Raw genomic sequence first — 12,906 nt, forward strand, 5'->3', positions numbered from 1 at the left:
CGGGAGGTGGGGGTGGGGAGGAGGAATTCCGATCCCAATTCTTCCTGTGCAAAGAGTTGTCCACGACTTGAGTTTCGCTCGCTGGCACGTTCCGAGGTCCAGGACTACGTGCTGTGGGATGCAGTAAAGCTTGGGGCAGCCGCTCCAAAGGCTCCATGGAGAAAGACCACTGTGTAAGGGGGTCCTCCCGCCATAGTTTACCGAGTGGCCGGAACCTGTGTAAGACCCCCTCGGGCTGTATGCGCCAACACTATTTTTGCTGTGTTTTGCAAATGTACATTGCATAGAAAAGGGTTGCAAATTTTTATGGAATATTATATATTCTGGGGGAGCAAAGACGAACCCCTGCTGGCCAGCAGATGAAGCTGCGGAAGTGAAACAGTCGCGTGCAGGCAGTTTGCAGACAGGAAACGAGGGATCCCGTGCCTTGGCGGCAACACGTTGAGCAGCCATCGACTTGTCAAGTTAAGAGCGCTACCTTCAGCTAATTGCTGCTTACTACACGCTTACTCTAAAAAAGCACATACTCCTTCAAGTGTGAATTTAAGCAGCGGCCTAAGGATGATTTTGCTCTGCTTTCCTCTACAGTCCTGCGCCGCAGCAGCTGAGCTACGGAAGGGAAGTGACAAAAGTGCTTGCTGATGGTTTGCCGCTCAGGCCTTGGCCTAGCCATTGCTGCCGCTGTGCTGTGGGACTGTGAACGGCCAGCTGCTCTCCACAGCCTGGGCCAATGCTGTAATGGATAAGCCGTCTGTCTGGGGATGGGAAGCTGATAGCTTTGACTCCTGGCTGGCTGAGAGTTTTGTGTCGACTTTGTCCTGCGGCTTGGGAACACTTTGCAACTTGGTCTACTTGGGCGTGCTGCATGGCAGTGCCTTCTTAGCGCAGTAGGCAGCGCGTCAGTCTCATAATCTGAAGGTCCTGAGTTCGATCCTCAGAGAAGGCAGTGTGCCCACTGTGCTTTCTTTTGCCATCACTCACTTGACCTTTCCGCTCTCGTTGCGCGCCAAAATCCAGCCGCTTTGCTTGCTGCCGTGCTGCAAAGCATTTGACAGCCTCCAGCACTGGAGATGGGAGCGCAAGGCAAGACGTTGTCAGCTGGTTGCCACAAGTGCTGAATGTGAAGATTGGAGCCCAGGAAAAAGCAGAATGGAGAATGCAGGCATCGATCCCGCTACCTCTCACATGCTAAGCAAGCGCTCTACCATTTGAGCTAATTCCCCAGCTTGGCTAAGACTGCTGAGCCCAGATTCTTTCACAACAGCCCCATAGCAGCTGTCTCCAAGTTGCTCCTTGAGCTGCAGGGAAATGCGGCTTGGGCTTGGGCTTGGGCTTGGCTCGCTGCCTGAACGCAGTCAGTGCTTTGCTTCAATCAGCAGGTCCCTCCAGCAGCAGCAAGTTAGCAGCGGCAGGACCGGCCAGCTCCAATAACCATGAAAGAAGCCCAGAAGAGCCCCAGCTGGCGCAAGGAAAAGCTGGTGAGCGGAAACTAGCAGCCGCCACGAGTGTGAGGGAGCAGTCGAGAGCCCTGTCTGACTGACACAAGACTTCTTTTGCTTTCCAGTGAGTGCTGAGGTTTTGCCTGCCATGCTGCTCAAACTGGACGCACCCCTCGAACTGTATCGTTAATATTCTCAATTGCTGTAAATGTAAAACTGTAATTGACATGACAATTGTGAAACGGAAGGGTTGGGAAGAAACTCATGACAGTATTGAAGGAAACTGATCTCCCTTGCAATGTTTGTATTTTTTGGTGCTGTTTGGAAACTGTTTGGCAATGTAATATTTACAGATATTTATGAATAAAGTATATTTTGGAAATAAAAAAAAACTGGACGCACACCCCAGGTAAGCATCAACTCTTGCTGGAGGACCATCAACTAGCTGAAAGGCGCACTTTGGTCTGCCTGAAACCTGCTGCTCGTTCTTTGTGAGAGCTTCCTGCTCCTGTTTACCCCCCTTACTGATGGTTCTTTAGGATTTTAGAAAGGACAAATTGCACAGGCACAGGGTTGGGCGGAACCGTAAACTTCTTTATTAAGACCCCCCTAACACCCTGATACAAAGACCTCGAAACGAATGTAAAGGACGCCACACGACACCTTGCTTGCTTAGACCGATTTAAATCCCTCCACCATTGAACCTCGGCTCGGCTCGGCTCCCACCCAAACACACAAGTCACCACCACTTTTAAGACGCACCTTTTCCGAAAACCCACAAGCAAAAGCCCACACTTCTGCCCCAAACTCACTCAATTCAAAACCCCAAACCCTCCCAGGATTTATTTGTCACACTTAAAATTGCTTTCAACTCTCAGCCCCAAATACCCCTCACATTTGGCTGATAACTTACAATCCTCCATGAGGTGAGAATTTGTAGGTCCACGAGCTAGGTTGACTCTTCCTGACCCTCCTTCTTGACTGCAGTGCCAAACTCTTCGATCTTGTCCTTTTCATGATGGTCCTTATCGAAATATCATAAACACATCACCTGGAGCCATCCTGCTGGATGGTGAGCGCTTAGCGCCTTTTAATCTCTTTCGTCAGTTACCTGCCTGGTCCAGACAGATCCACTTATGTTGATGTTATTTCCATGACCGAGAACAACAAACTCCACCAGGGTGAGGTATTCCAGGCTCCAGAGCTGATATACATGAAAAGGTTTCTCTCCTGCCTCGACAGGAGTGAATGCTGTGGCCTGGGGCCGGTTAGTTGTAAGAATGGCCTCCCTAATTACTTAATTGTGTTACATGACGGCAGTTATGCTGTGTCACTGTTATGATAATGTCCCAAATTCCAGTCCTTTGACACTATCAGTTCTGTTGTGATGTTGGAATGTTTGAAATTGATCCATCGGAATGCAGCCTGCCTCTGTGTGCTTTGTGTAAGGTTTTGGCTCTCATTCACAGTACTATTGTCCGTGAGGGTTGGGGTTCCTTCCCCATACTCCACAAAGTCCAGTTTTAAAGTCCAGTCGGGGGGCGGGAGGTGGGGGTGGGGAGGAGGAATTCCGATCCCAATTCTTCCTGTGCAAAGAGTTGTCCACGACTTGAGTTTCGCTCGCTGGCACGTTCCGAGGTCCAGGACTACGTGCTGTGGGATGCAGTAAAGCTTGGGGCAGCCGCCCCAAAGGCTCCATGGAGAAAGACCACTGTGTAAGGGGGTCCTCCCGCCATAGTTTACCGAGTGGCTGGCACCTGTGTAAGACCCCCTCGGGCTGTATGCGCCAACATTATTTTTGCTGTGTTTTGCAAATGTACATTGCATAGAAAAGGGTTGCAAATTTTTATGGAATATTATATATTCTGGGGGAGCAAAGACGAACCCCTGCTGGCCAGCAGATGAAACTGCGGAAGTGAAACAGTCGCGTGCAGGCAGTTTGCAGACAGGAAACGAGGGATCCCGTGCCTTGGCGGCAACACGTTGAGCAGCCATCGACTTGTCAAGTTAAGAGCGCTACCTTCAGCTAATTGCTGCTTACTACACGCTTACTCTAAAAAAGCACATACTCCTTCAAGTGTGAATTTAAGCAGCGGCCTAAGGATGATTTTGCTCTGCTTTCCTCTACAGTCCTGCGCCGCAGCAGCTGAGCTACGGAAGGGAAGTGACAAAAGTGCTTGCTGATGGTTTGCCGCTCAGGCCTTGGCCTAGCCATTGCTGCCGCTGTGCTGTGGGACTGTGAACGGCCAGCTGCTCTCCACAGCCTGGGCCAATGCTGTAATGGATAAGCCGTCTGTCTGGGGATGGGAAGCTGATAGCTTTGACTCCTGGCTGGCTGAGAGTTTTGTGTTGACTTTGTCCTGCGGCTTGGGAACACTTTGCAACTTGGTCTACTTGGGCGTGCTGCATGGCAGTGCCTTCTTAGCGCAGTAGGCAGCGCGTCAGTCTCATAATCTGAAGGTCCTGAGTTCGATCCTCAGAGAAGGCAGTGTGCCCACTGTGCTTTCTTTTGCCATCACTCACTTGACCTTTCCGCTCTCGTTGCGTGCCAAAATCCAGCCGCTTTGCTTGCTGCAGTGCTGCAAAGCATTTGACAGCCTCCAGCACTGGAGATGGGAGCGCAAGGCAAGACGTTGTCAGCTGCTTGCCACAAGTGCTGAATGTGAAGATTGGAGCCCAGGAAAAAGCAGAATGGAGAATGCAGGCATCGATCCCGCTACCTCTCACATGCTAAGCGAGCGCTCTACCATTTGAGCTAATTCCCCAGCTTGGCTAAGACTGCTGAGCCCAGATTCTTTCACAACAGCCCCATAGCAGCTGTCTCCAAGTTGCTCCTTGAGCTGCAGGGAAATGCGGCTTGGGCTTGGGCTTGGCTCGCTGCCTGAACGCAGTCAGTGCTTTGCTTCAATCAGCAGGTCCCTCCAGCAGCAGCAAGTTAGCAGCGGCAGGACCGGCCAGCTCCAATAACCATGAAAGAAGCCCAGAAGAGCCCCAGCTGGCGCAAGGAAAAGCTGGTGAGCGGAAACTAGCAGCCGCCACGAGTGTGAGGGAGCAGTCGAGAGCCCTGTCTGACTGACACAAGACTTCTTTTGCTTTCCAGTGAGTGCTGAGGTTTTGCCTGCCATGCTGCTCAAACTGGACGCACCCCTCGAACTGTATCGTTAATGTTCTCAATTGCTGTAAATGTAAAACTGTAATTGACATGACAATTGTGAAACGGAAGGGTTGGGAAGAAACTCATGACAGTATTGAAGGAAACTGATCTCCCTTGCAATGTTTGTATTTTTTGGTGCTGTTTGGAAACTGTTTGGCAATGTAATTTTTACAGATATTTATGAATAAAGTATATTTTGGAAATAAAAAAAAACTGGACGCACACCCCAGGTAAGCATCAACTCTTGCTGGAGGACCATCAACTAGCTGAAAGGCGCACTTTGGTCTGCCTGAAACCTGCTGCTCGTTCTTTGTGAGAGCTTCCTGCTCCTGTTTACCCCCCTTACTGATGGTTCTTTAGGATTTTAGAAAGGACAAATTGCACAGGCACAGGGTTGGGCGGAACCGTAAACTTCTTTATTAAGACCCCCCTAACACCCTGATACAAAGACCTCGAAACGAATGTAAAGGACGCCACACGACACCTTGCTTGCTTAGACCGATTTAAATCCCTCCACCATTTAACCTCGGCTCGGCTCGGCTCGGCTCCCACCCAAACACACAAGTCACCACCACTTTTAAGACGCACCTTTTCCGAAAACCCACAAGCAAAAGCCCACACTTCTGCCCCAAACTCACTCAATTCAAAACCCCAAACCCTCCCAGGATTTATTTGTCACACTTAAAATTGCTTTCAACTCTCAGCCCCAAATACCCCTCACATTTGGCTGATAACTTACAATCCTCCATGAGGTGAGAATTTGTAGGTCCACGAGCTAGGTTGACTCTTCCTGACCCTCCTTCTTGACTGCAGTGCCAAACTCTTCGATCTTGTCCTTTTCATGATGGTCCTTATCGAAATATCATAAACACATCACCTGGAGCCATCCTGCTGGATGGTGAGCGCTTAGCGCCTTTTAATCTCTTTCGTCAGTTACCTGCCTGGTCCAGACAGATCCACTTATGTTGATGTTATTTCCATGACCGAGAACAACAAACTCCACCAGGGTGAGGTATTCCAGGCTCCAGAGCTGATATACATGAAAAGGTTTCTCTCCTGCCTCGACAGGAGTGAATGCTGTGGCCTGGGGCCGGTTAGTTGTAAGAATGGCCTCCCTAATTACTTAATTGTGTTACATGACGGCAGTTATGCTGTGTCACTGTTATGATAATGTCCCAAATTCCAGTCCTTTGACACTATCAGTTCTGTTGTGATGTTGGAATGTTTGAAATTGATCCATCGGAATGCAGCCTGCCTCTGTGTGCTTTGTGTAAGGTTTTGGCTCTCATTCACAGTACTATTGTCCGTGAGGGTTGGGGTTCCTTCCCCATACTCCACAAAGTCCAGTTTTAAAGTCCAGTCGGGGGGCGGGAGGTGGGGGTGGGGAGGAGGAATTCCGATCCCAATTCTTCCTGTGCAAAGAGTTGTCCACGACTTGAGTTTCGCTCGCTGGCACGTTCCGAGGTCCAGGACTACGTGCTGTGGGATGCAGTAAAGCTTGGGGCAGCCGCCCCAAAGGCTCCATGGAGAAAGACCACTGTGTAAGGGGGTCCTCCCGCCATAGTTTACCGAGTGGCCGGCACCTGTGTAAGACCCCCTCGGGCTGTATGCGCCAACACTATTTTTGCTGTGTTTTGCAAATGTACATTGCATAGAAAAGGGTTGCAAATTTTTATGGAATATTATATATTCTGGGGGAGCAAAGACGAACCCCTGCTGGCCAGCAGATGAAACTGCGGAAGTGAAACAGTCGCGTGCAGGCAGTTTGCAGACAGGAAACGAGGGATCCCGTGCCTTGGCGGCAACACGTTGAGCAGCCATCGACTTGTCAAGTTAAGAGCGCTACCTTCAGCTAATTGCTGCTTACTACACGCTTACTCTAAAAAAGCACATACTCCTTCAAGTGTGAATTTAAGCAGCGGCCTAAGGATGATTTTGCTCTGCTTTCCTCTACAGTCCTGCGCCGCAGCAGCTGAGCTACGGAAGGGAAGTGACAAAAGTGCTTGCTAATGGTTTGCCGCTCAGGCCTTGGCCTAGCCATTGCTGCCGCTGTGCTGTGGGACTGTGAACGGCCAGCTGCTCTCCACAGCCTGGGCCAATGCTGTAATGGATAAGCCGTCTGTCTGGGGATGGGAAGCTGATAGCTTTGACTCCTGGCTGGCTGAGAGTTTTGTGTCGACTTTGTCCTGCGGCTTGGGAACACTTTGCAACTTGGTCTACTTGGGCGTGCTGCATGGCAGTGCCTTCTTAGCGCAGTAGGCAGCGCGTCAGTCTCATAATCTGAAGGTCCTGAGTTCGATCCTCAGAGAAGGCAGTGTGCCCACTGTGCTTTCTTTTGCCATCACTCACTTGACCTTTCCGCTCTCGTTGCGCGCCAAAATCCAGCCGCTTTGCTTGCTGCCGTGCTGCAAAGCATTTGACAGCCTCCAGCACTGGAGATGGGAGCGCAAGGCAAGACGTTGTCAGCTGGTTGCCACAAGTGCTGAATGTGAAGATTGGAGCCCAGGAAAAAGCAGAATGGAGAATGCAGGCATCGATCCCGCTACCTCTCACATGCTAAGCAAGCGCTCTACCATTTGAGCTAATTCCCCAGCTTGGCTAAGACTGCTGAGCCCAGATTCTTTCACAACAGCCCCATAGCAGCTGTCTCCAAGTTGCTCCTTGAGCTGCAGGGAAATGCGGCTTGGGCTTGGGCTTGGGCTTGGCTCGCTGCCTGAACGCAGTCAGTGCTTTGCTTCAATCAGCAGGTCCCTCCAGCAGCAGCAAGTTAGCAGCGGCAGGACCGGCCAGCTCCAATAACCATGAAAGAAGCCCAGAAGAGCCCCAGCTGGCGCAAGGAAAAGCTGGTGAGCGGAAACTAGCAGCCGCCACGAGTGTGAGGGAGCAGTCGAGAGCCCTGTCTGACTGACACAAGACTTCTTTTGCTTTCCAGTGAGTGCTGAGGTTTTGCCTGCCATGCTGCTCAAACTGGACGCACCCCTCGAACTGTATCGTTAATATTCTCAATTGCTGTAAATGTAAAACTGTAATTGACATGACAATTGTGAAACGGAAGGGTTGGGAAGAAACTCATGACAGTATTGAAGGAAACTGATCTCCCTTGCAATGTTTGTATTTTTTGGTGCTGTTTGGAAACTGTTTGGCAATGTAATATTTACAGATATTTATGAATAAAGTATATTTTGGAAATAAAAAAAAACTGGACGCACACCCCAGGTAAGCATCAACTCTTGCTGGAGGACCATCAACTAGCTGAAAGGCGCACTTTGGTCTGCCTGAAACCTGCTGCTCGTTCTTTGTGAGAGCTTCCTGCTCCTGTTTACCCCCCTTACTGATGGTTCTTTAGGATTTTAGAAAGGACAAATTGCACAGGCACAGGGTTGGGCGGAACCGTAAACTTCTTTATTAAGACCCCCCTAACACCCTGATACAAAGACCTCGAAACGAATGTAAAGGACGCCACACGACACCTTGCTTGCTTAGACCGATTTAAATCCCTCCACCATTGAACCTCGGCTCGGCTCGGCTCCCACCCAAACACACAAGTCACCACCACTTTTAAGACGCACCTTTTCCGAAAACCCACAAGCAAAAGCCCACACTTCTGCCCCAAACTCACTCAATTCAAAACCCCAAACCCTCCCAGGATTTATTTGTCACACTTAAAATTGCTTTCAACTCTCAGCCCCAAATACCCCTCACATTTGGCTGATAACTTACAATCCTCCATGAGGTGAGAATTTGTAGGTCCACGAGCTAGGTTGACTCTTCCTGACCCTCCTTCTTGACTGCAGTGCCAAACTCTTCGATCTTGTCCTTTTCATGATGGTCCTTATCGAAATATCATAAACACATCACCTGGAGCCATCCTGCTGGATGGTGAGCGCTTAGCGCCTTTTAATCTCTTTCGTCAGTTACCTGCCTGGTCCAGACAGATCCACTTATGTTGATGTTATTTCCATGACCGAGAACAACAAACTCCACCAGGGTGAGGTATTCCAGGCTCCAGAGCTGATATACATGAAAAGGTTTCTCTCCTGCCTCGACAGGAGTGAATGCTGTGGCCTGGGGCCGGTTAGTTGTAAGAATGGCCTCCCTAATTACTTAATTGTGTTACATGACGGCAGTTATGCTGTGTCACTGTTATGATAATGTCCCAAATTCCAGTCCTTTGACACTATCAGTTCTGTTGTGATGTTGGAATGTTTGAAATTGATCCATCGGAATGCAGCCTGCCTCTGTGTGCTTTGTGTAAGGTTTTGGCTCTCATTCACAGTACTATTGTCCGTGAGGGTTGGGGTTCCTTCCCCATACTCCACAAAGTCCAGTTTTAAAGTCCAGTCGGGGGGCGGGAGGTGGGGGTGGGGAGGAGGAATTCCGATCCCAATTCTTCCTGTGCAAAGAGTTGTCCACGACTTGAGTTTCGCTCGCTGGCACGTTCCGAGGTCCAGGACTACGTGCTGTGGGATGCAGTAAAGCTTGGGGCAGCCGCCCCAAAGGCTCCATGGAGAAAGACCACTGTGTAAGGGGGTCCTCCCGCCATAGTTTACCGAGTGGCTGGCACCTGTGTAAGACCCCCTCGGGCTGTATGCGCCAACATTATTTTTGCTGTGTTTTGCAAATGTACATTGCATAGAAAAGGGTTGCAAATTTTTATGGAATATTATATATTCTGGGGGAGCAAAGACGAACCCCTGCTGGCCAGCAGATGAAACTGCGGAAGTGAAACAGTCGCGTGCAGGCAGTTTGCAGACAGGAAACGAGGGATCCCGTGCCTTGGCGGCAACACGTTGAGCAGCCATCGACTTGTCAAGTTAAGAGCGCTACCTTCAGCTAATTGCTGCTTACTACACGCTTACTCTAAAAAAGCACATACTCCTTCAAGTGTGAATTTAAGCAGCGGCCTAAGGATGATTTTGCTCTGCTTTCCTCTACAGTCCTGCGCCGCAGCAGCTGAGCTACGGAAGGGAAGTGACAAAAGTGCTTGCTGATGGTTTGCCGCTCAGGCCTTGGCCTAGCCATTGCTGCCGCTGTGCTGTGGGACTGTGAACGGCCAGCTGCTCTCCACAGCCTGGGCCAATGCTGTAATGGATAAGCCGTCTGTCTGGGGATGGGAAGCTGATAGCTTTGACTCCTGGCTGGCTGAGAGTTTTGTGTTGACTTTGTCCTGCGGCTTGGGAACACTTTGCAACTTGGTCTACTTGGGCGTGCTGCATGGCAGTGCCTTCTTAGCGCAGTAGGCAGCGCGTCAGTCTCATAATCTGAAGGTCCTGAGTTCGATCCTCAGAGAAGGCAGTGTGCCCACTGTGCTTTCTTTTGCCATCACTCACTTGACCTTTCCGCTCTCGTTGCGTGCCAAAATCCAGCCGCTTTGCTTGCTGCAGTGCTGCAAAGCATTTGACAGCCTCCAGCACTGGAGATGGGAGCGCAAGGCAAGACGTTGTCAGCTGCTTGCCACAAGTGCTGAATGTGAAGATTGGAGCCCAGGAAAAAGCAGAATGGAGAATGCAGGCATCGATCCCGCTACCTCTCACATGCTAAGCGAGCACTCTACCATTTGAGCTAATTCCCCAGCTTGGCTAAGACTGCTGAGCCCAGATTCTTTCACAACAGCCCCATAGCAGCTGTCTCCAAGTTGCTCCTTGAGCTGCAGGGAAATGCGGCTTGGGCTTGGGCTTGGCTCGCTGCCTGAACGCAGTCAGTGCTTTGCTTCAATCAGCAGGTCCCTCCAGCAGCAGCAAGTTAGCAGCGGCAGGACCGGCCAGCTCCAATAACCATGAAAGAAGCCCAGAAGAGCCCCAGCTGGCGCAAGGAAAAGCTGGTGAGCGGAAACTAGCAGCCGCCACGAGTGTGAGGGAGCAGTCGAGAGCCCTGTCTGACTGACACAAGACTTCTTTTGCTTTCCAGTGAGTGCTGAGGTTTTGCCTGCCATGCTGCTCAAACTGGACGCACCCCTCGAACTGTATCGTTAATGTTCTCAATTGCTGTAAATGTAAAACTGTAATTGACATGACAATTGTGAAACGGAAGGGTTGGGAAGAAACTCATGACAGTATTGAAGGAAACTGATCTCCCTTGCAATGTTTGTATTTTTTGGTGCTGTTTGGAAACTGTTTGGCAATGTAATTTTTACAGATATTTATGAATAAAGTATATTTTGGAAATAAAAAAAAACTGGACGCACACCCCAGGTAAGCATCAACTCTTGCTGGAGGACCATCAACTAGCTGAAAGGCGCACTTTGGTCTGCCTGAAACCTGCTGCTCGTTCTTTGTGAGAGCTTCCTGCTCCTGTTTACCCCCCTTACTGATGGTTCTTTAGGATTTTAGAAAGGACAAATTGCACAGGCACAGGGTTGGGCGGAACCGTAAACTTCTTTATTAAGACCCCCCTAACACCCTGATACAAAGACCTCGAAACGAATGTAAAGGACGCCACACGACACCTTGCTTGCTTAGACCGATTTAAATCCCTCCACCATTTAACCTCGGCTCGGCTCGGCTCGGCTCCCACCCAAACACACAAGTCACCACCACTTTTAAGACGCACCTTTTCCGAAAACCCACAAGCAAAAGCCCACACTTCTGCCCCAAACTCACTCAATTCAAAACCCCAAACCCTCCCAGGATTTATTTGTCACACTTAAAATTGCTTTCAACTCTCAGCCCCAAATACCCCTCACATTTGGCTGATAACTTACAATCCTCCATGAGGTGAGAATTTGTAGGTCCACGAGCTAGGTTGACTCTTCCTGACCCTCCTTCTTGACTGCAGTGCCAAACTCTTCGATCTTGTCCTTTTCATGATGGTCCTTATCGAAATATCATAAACACATCACCTGGAGCCATCCTGCTGGATGGTGAGCGCTTAGCGCCTTTTAATCTCTTTCGTCAGTTACCTGCCTGGTCCAGACAGATCCACTTATGTTGATGTTATTTCCATGACCGAGAACAACAAACTCCACCAGGGTGAGGTATTCCAGGCTCCAGAGCTGATATACATGAAAAGGTTTCTCTCCTGCCTCGACAGGAGTGAATGCTGTGGCCTGGGGCCGGTTAGTTGTAAGAATGGCCTCCCTAATTACTTAATTGTGTTACATGACGGCAGTTATGCTGTGTCACTGTTATGATAATGTCCCAAATTCCAGTCCTTTGACACTATCAGTTCTGTTGTGATGTTGGAATGTTTGAAATTGATCCATCGGAATGCAGCCTGCCTCTGTGTGCTTTGTGTAAGGTTTTGGCTCTCATTCACAGTACTATTGTCCGTGAGGGTTGGGGTTCCTTCCCCATACTCCACAAAGTCCAGTTTTAAAGTCCAGTCGGGGGGCGGGAGGTGGGGGTGGGGAGGAGGAATTCCGATCCCAATTCTTCCTGTGCAAAGAGTTGTCCACGACTTGAGTTTCGCTCGCTGGCACGTTCCGAGGTCCAGGACTACGTGCTGTGGGATGCAGTAAAGCTTGGGGCAGCCGCCCCAAAGGCTCCATGGAGAAAGACCACTGTGTAAGGGGGTCCTCCCGCCATAGTTTACCGAGTGGCCGGCACCTGTGTAAGACCCCCTCGGGCTGTATGCGCCAACACTATTTTTGCTGTGTTTTGCAAATGTACATTGCATAGAAAAGGGTTGCAAATTTTTATGGAATATTATATATTCTGGGGGAGCAAAGACGAACCCCTGCTGGCCAGCAGATGAAACTGCGGAAGTGAAACAGTCGCGTGCAGGCAGTTTGCAGACAGGAAACGAGGGATCCCGTGCCTTGGCGGCAACACGTTGAGCAGCCATCGACTTGTCAAGTTAAGAGCGCTACCTTCAGCTAATTGCTGCTTACTACACGCTTACTCTAAAAAAGCACATACTCCTTCAAGTGTGAATTTAAGCAGCGGCCTAAGGATGATTTTGCTCTGCTTTCCTCTACAGTCCTGCGCCGCAGCAGCTGAGCTACGGAAGGGAAGTGACAAAAGTGCTTGCTAATGGTTTGCCGCTCAGGCCTTGGCCTAGCCATTGCTGCCGCTGTGCTGTGGGACTGTGAACGGCCAGCTGCTCTCCACAGCCTGGGCCAATGCTGTAATGGATAAGCCGTCTGTCTGGGGATGGGAAGCTGATAGCTTTGACTCCTGGCTGGCTGAGAGTTTTGTGTCGACTTTGTCCTGCGGCTTGGGAACACTTTGCAACTTGGTCTACTTGGGCGTGCTGCATGGCAGTGCCTTCTTAGCGCAGTAGGCAGCGCGTCAGTCTCATAATCTGAAGGTCCTGAGTTCGATCCTCAGAGAAGGCAGTGTGCCCACTGTGCTTTCTTTTGCCATCACTCACTTG

The 12,906-nt window shown here is 50.1% G+C and overlaps 5 non-coding genes across 5 annotated transcripts; all 5 read left to right on the forward strand.

The window, feature by feature from the left end:
* Window positions 1–873: 873 nt before the first annotated feature.
* On the forward strand, window positions 874–946 carry trnam-cau (transfer RNA methionine (anticodon CAU)). Its single transcript has one exon. It is a non-coding gene; the product is annotated as a tRNA-Met (tRNA).
* A 2,908-nt stretch (window positions 947–3,854) lies between these two features.
* trnam-cau (transfer RNA methionine (anticodon CAU)) lies at window positions 3,855–3,927 on the forward strand. Its single transcript has one exon. It is a non-coding gene; the product is annotated as a tRNA-Met (tRNA).
* Window positions 3,928–6,834: 2,907 nt separating this feature from the next.
* trnam-cau (transfer RNA methionine (anticodon CAU)) lies at window positions 6,835–6,907 on the forward strand. Its single transcript has one exon. It is a non-coding gene; the product is annotated as a tRNA-Met (tRNA).
* A 2,908-nt stretch (window positions 6,908–9,815) lies between these two features.
* On the forward strand, window positions 9,816–9,888 carry trnam-cau (transfer RNA methionine (anticodon CAU)). Its single transcript has one exon. It is a non-coding gene; the product is annotated as a tRNA-Met (tRNA).
* Window positions 9,889–12,795: 2,907 nt separating this feature from the next.
* Window positions 12,796–12,868, forward strand: trnam-cau (transfer RNA methionine (anticodon CAU)). The gene has a single exon. It is a non-coding gene; the product is annotated as a tRNA-Met (tRNA).
* The last annotated feature ends 38 nt before the right edge of the window (window positions 12,869–12,906 follow it).

This window comes from Heterodontus francisci, chromosome 5 (assembly GCF_036365525.1).
Source record: "Heterodontus francisci isolate sHetFra1 chromosome 5, sHetFra1.hap1, whole genome shotgun sequence".
Lineage (NCBI taxonomy): Eukaryota > Metazoa > Chordata > Chondrichthyes > Heterodontiformes > Heterodontidae > Heterodontus > Heterodontus francisci.